This window comes from Rhinoraja longicauda, chromosome 2, assembly GCF_053455715.1.
Source record: "Rhinoraja longicauda isolate Sanriku21f chromosome 2, sRhiLon1.1, whole genome shotgun sequence".
NCBI lineage: Eukaryota > Metazoa > Chordata > Chondrichthyes > Rajiformes > Arhynchobatidae > Rhinoraja > Rhinoraja longicauda.
The window spans coordinates 86,312,987-86,318,986 of NC_135954.1; positions in this window are offsets into that span (position 1 = coordinate 86,312,987).

Here is a 6,000-nt window from a genome sequence, read left to right on the forward strand (position 1 = left end):
AGGGAGTGACTGTGTGTAAAATTTGCTTTGGCCTTCATAGGTTAAAATGGGACCAACTTATAAGGGTCTCGACCCAAAATGTCACCCATTCCTTCTCTCCTGAGATGCTGCCTGACCCTGCTGAGTTACTCCAGCTTTTTGTGATACCTATAAAAATTACAGCAGTTGGTTTCATTGTCTTCTTACTTACAGGATGTGCTAATTCCTGAGGAAAATCTCAGAAATGTGACTGCATTTGCGTTGTTCAGTGTGGAGATGATTCAGAAATGGAGGACAATGTCATGGTCCAACTGAGGAACATTTATGAACAGTTTGTTGCCTGCATTAGCTAAATATCGCAGTTTACATATTTCTTCAAAAACATTGTGGTTCAAAATTCACAGCAGTTGCAGCAGCATTTTTTGGCTGAACGTTGTCAAAAAAAGCTAGGAAGTAGAAAGGTAACCTGCATCATTTGGTACCTCAGTTGGTACCTGGAAGGGTTGACAGATGTTTGCCTGTTTTCTCCCAACATACAGAGGAAAACAGTGGAATTTAGGACTGGATTCCACTGCCTGAGGAAGGTGTGAAGATCTATGCTGTTATCAAATGTCCTTTTGCACTTGATTGTATCAGACACAGTCAGAAGAATGCCAGGAATCCACACGACCTGACAACTCGTTACAAAGATCAAAAGCTCTCTTATATAACTTCATTGCAGCTGTAACGTATAACTAAAGCCTCTGGGTTTCCCCGCAGGCTGAAGCAATTTATGGACTATTCAGACAGACAACATCCAGCCCCTTTCTCGTTTTCAAATATCTCGTATCTGATCTCCAGATCTCCAAGCTTATTGTGATCACTGAGAGCTTTAAAATTAAGGATCGATATACCTTTTCTCTGAATCTTTTACCAGAGGTTCTACATAAGCCATCATCACAGAGGTCAAAAATAGGACTCAAAGTTCCAGAGAATTTTATACAAGGATACAAAAGCTTTTCATATTATATGTATTGTGATCATAATACATCCTAATGCATTTGCTAAATCCTCGTGGCACCGGTCGTGAATTAAACCCTTATCATCTAGGACTCTTGCATGCAATAGACAGCATAATCCTGTACGGTCGGTGTAAATGTAATCCTGCTGTCCACAAGCATAACTTAAAATCAATGTTAATTGTCATTTGCCTAAATGAGTCATTGTAATTCAGTGTGAATATAATTGAATAAGATAATCTTGTTATTTGACGTTTTTAAACACAAGGGCTCTAAAACTTATTATAGTACTATGTAACATCTTAAAAAAACGAACTTAAACGGTTGTTGGGGGAATTATTAGGAATAGCAGCCAATAATCTTGAAAGTCTGCCAACACCAGAGTCATCATGGTACCTGATTTCAGTGTTTTACTGTTTAGTTTAGTTTATTGTCATGTGTACCGAGGTACAGAGAAAGCTTTTTGTTGCATGCTAACCAGTCAGCAGAGAGACTATATATGATTACAATCGATTACAATCTCTGCTTCTCCACTGCCTCAGCTAATCCTGTGCTAAAAACAAACTGTCACTGCATCAGTGGATGCATGAAACCTACCAAGACTGACAACATCTACCTTCTCTCTGGCATTGCACCTCCTGGAATCAGAAGAGCTGTAGCCAGTCAAAAAGAACACCTTAGACAATCAGAGGATGAAAGACACCCCCTACATGACCACCCTTTGCTACCTCAGCGTTTGAAATCACGCAGAAGTTTCTGCTCTTCTGTCCATCCCCTGGACTGCAGTGCATCGTCCAGAAGGCTCAAACTCTGGGAAGAGAGGCTAGAGAAATCTCCGGAAGACACTCACATGGCAATCGATCCCTCTGAGAAACTCCCACCTGCGGACAGGCATGGGGAGGAGCAAATTGAACAGGCTGAAGTGGGGATATACTAAAGGTGTGGCAGACTGCGAGTGTGGACCGTGCCTCCAGACTATGGAACATCTTCTGAGCTGTGACATGCTGCATGACACATGCACTGTAAAGGATCTTGCAGAGGCCAATGACATGGCACTAAAATTTGCTCGCTATTGGCAAACACTTGTGTGATGACAAGAAATAATAATAATAATAATAATAATTACAATTGAGCTGTCCACAGTGTACATGTACATGAAAAAGGGAATAATGTTTAGTGCAAGATGAAGTCCAGTAAAGTCCGAGTAAAGATAGTCCGAGGGTCTCCAATGAGGTAGATGGTAGGTCAGGACCGCATTCTAGTTGGTGATACGGTGGTTCAGTTGCACAATGACAGCTGGGTAAAAATTGTCCCGGAATCAGGACGTGTGCGTTTTGACACTTCTGTACATCTTGCCCTGATGGGAGAGGGGAGAAGAGGGATTGTCCAAGGTGAGATTGACTATGCTGGTGGCCTTGTTGAGGCAGCGTGAAATATAGATGGAGTCAATGGAAGGGAGGTTAGTTTGTGTATTGGTCTGGGCTACGTCCACAATTTTATGCAATTTCTTGCATTCTTGGATGGAGCTGGTCCCAAACCATGCTATCATGCATCCCGACAAAATGCTTTCTATGGCGCATCTGTAGATGTTGGTGAGAGTTGTTGGGGACCTGCCAAACGTTCTACGCCCCCTCAGATAGTAAAGAAGTTGGTGTTCGTTCTTGGTCATTGCTTCAATATGGCTAGTCCAGAACAAATTGCTGCTGATATTTACTCCTAGGAACTTAAAGCTTTCAACCACCTTTACTTCAGTGCCATCAACTGTATTATGACCTGTGAGGATGAGCTGATTACATCAGGACATTCTTGCCTGGCGTGATTCCATAGTACAGTACCCAAGATAACGAACTGAGAGGATGTAGAGGCAATTCATTAGATTAGCTAAAATATATCTTTTTAAGTAGGGAGAGATTGCATTCAAATGTGTGGTATTTAAAAATAATTTGAACAGCTTTGTGATTTATTAGCCAATTTATTTAGCTTTTAAATTTCATTTTTAGTTAGATTGATGGTAATGACTATAAAAGCATCTGCTAAGTATATTTTAGTCTAGTTTGTTAATTTATTTTCGCAACGTGTTGCATTTATAGATTGTGGAGAAGATGGGAGAGTTCTGATCCTCTCTACTGCCCTCAGCAGCTTAGTCGAACACACCCAGCAATGTCTGAAGAAGGGTCTGGACCCGAAATGTCGCCCATTCCTTCTCTCCGGAGATGCTGCCTGTCCAGTTGAGTTACCCCAGTATTTTGTGTCTACTTTCAATTTACCCGGCATCTGCAGTTCTTTCCTACACAGCAAAGTCAAATGCCAGAGTTGAGCAACAAGCACAGTTGGCTACATCATCACTTCTTCAGCCAAACATAGGGAGTGCTTCATTTTGTAGACTTCTCTTAAACATTTCTTTGGAATTAGCTGGACTGTAAGATCATGTAGTTTATAATAGACAGACTATCAATGAATGGCAATACAGATGAAATTGCTCTTCTCTAATGCATGGTGTTCCATCCAACTTTCTGCCCTGAAGAATGCAGGACTTGGGAGATTTATCAAAGATAGCCTAGTGAGATGTTGTAGTGCATTTTATAGATGATGGATACTGCAGTCACACAGCTCTAATTGAGGGGAAGGTGAATATTCAAGATGGTGAATGGATGCCAATTAAGAAGGCTTCTTTAAAGTGGATGATATTGCATTTATTGGTAGTGTAGAGGTCGAACTCACCTAGTAAAGGTAGATACAAAATGCTGGAGAAACTCAGCGGGACAGGCAGCATCTCCCTCTCCCCTGACTCAGTCCGAAGAAGGGTCTCGACCCGAAATGCCACCCATTCCTTCTCTCTGTACGTGGGAGGTCGTGTCCCACAAATCTGTGTTTTTTGAAGACATGAGCAAAAAGGTTGACGAGGGCAGATGTAGATGTTGTATACATGGACTTGAGCAAAACATTCGGCAAGGTTCCGCATGGTAGGCTGCTCTGTAAGATTAGATCGCATGTGATCCAAGGAGAGATAGCTGAATGGATAGAAAATTGGCTTCATGGAAGGAAGCAGAGGGTAATGGTGGAAGGTTGCTTCTCAGACAGGAGGCCTGTGACTAGCGGTGTGCCTCAGGTTTTGGTGCTGTTTGTCATCTGTATCAATGATTTGGATGAGAACGTGCATGGCAAGGATAGCAAGTTTGCAGATGATACAAAAGTGGGTGGTTTTGCAGATAGTGAAGATGGTTGTGAAAAATTGCAGCAGGTTCTTGATTGATTGGCCAGGTGGGCTGAGGAATGGTTGATGGAATTTAATACAGAGTAATGCGAGGTGTTGCATTTTGGGAGGTCTAACATGGGCAGGACATACACAGTGAATGGTAAGGCTCTGAAGAGTGTTGTAGAGCAGAGGGATCTAGGAGTGCAAAAGGAGATAGAGTGGTCAAAAAGGCTTTTGGAACATTGACCTTCATGAGTCAGTGTATTGAGTATAGAAGTTGGGAGGTCATGTTGCAATTGTGTAAGATGTTGGTGAGGCCGCATTTAGAGTATTATGTTCAGTTCTGGGCACCATGTTACAGGAAAGATGTTATGAAGCTGGAAAGGGTACTGAGAAGATTTATGAGGATGTTGCCAGGACTAGAGAGTCTGAGCTTATAGGGAGAGGTTGAGAAGGCTGGGACTCTATTCCTTGGAGCGCAGGAGGATGAGGGATGTTCTTACAGAGGTGTTTAAAATCATGAGAGGAATAGATCGGGTAGAGGCGCAGACTCTCTTGCCCAGAGTAGGTGAATCGAAGACCAGAGGATATAGGTTTAAGGTGAAGGGGAAAAGATTTAATAGGAATCTGAGGGGTAACGTTTTCACACAGAGGGTGGTGAGTGGATGGAACAAGCTGCCAGAGGAGGTAGTTGAGCCAGAGACTATCCTAACGTTTAAGAAACAGTTAGACAGGTACATGGATTGGACAAATTTGGAGGGATATGGCCCAATGAAGAGCAGGTGGGACTAGTGTAGCTGGGACATGTTGGTCAATGTGGGCAAGTTGGGCAGATGGGCCTGTTTCCACACCGTATCACTCTATGACTCTATGACTTGACAACTAATGGTATGTTGCAGTGATCAGTCTTAAATATTTACAATCTGTTTTAGTGGACCAAGTAGCCATGTAATAGCGCTGTAGACACATTCGCCAATAAAATGGGTGGATTAGCAAGTTGCGAGGAGAACTCAAAGAGCCTGCAGAGGTTGAGTGAGTGGGAACAAATGAAATAGAATGTAGGAAAATAGTTATCTATAATAAGCAAATTATTATTTCAATGGAGTAAGACTACAAAAGGGATAACATAACATAACGTAACAACACTTTATTGTCATTCGGCACAAACACCGAACAAAATTTCAGCAGTCACAAGACACAGCAAAAAAGAAAAGAACACAGGACACCCAACCCCAACACAAACATCCATCACAGTGACTCCAAACACCCCCTCACTGTGATGGAGGCAACAAAACTTCCCCTCTCTTCCCCCCACACCCATGGGCAGGCAGCTCGACCCCTACCGAGGCAACCGACATGCACAGCCCCCGCAAGAGGATGGAAGGCCCCGCGACGGAGCCGCCCCGGGCACCGAAACGTCCCGCGGCCGCACCGGGCGATGTTAAGTCCAGCGGCCGAGCCGCACCGGGCACTGAAACGTCCCGCGGCCGAGCCGCACCGGGCACTGAAACGTCCCGCGGCCGAGCCGCGCTGGCGATGTTAAGTCCAGCGGCCAAGCCGTGCCGGGCACTGAAACGTCCCGCGGCCGCACCGGGCGATGTTAAGTCCAGCGGCCGAGCCGCGCCGGGCGATGGAAGGCCCCGCGGGCGAGCTGCGCCCCGGGGAAGAGACCTAATAAAAGAAAGGTTTACCCCCGCCCCACCCCACCCCACCCCCCCACACCCCGCACCCCCACCACACATACACAGCCAAAAACAGAAACAAAAACCATCCCAACACCGACACAAACAAAAAAAAAGAAAAAAAGACAACAGACTGCCAGAGAGC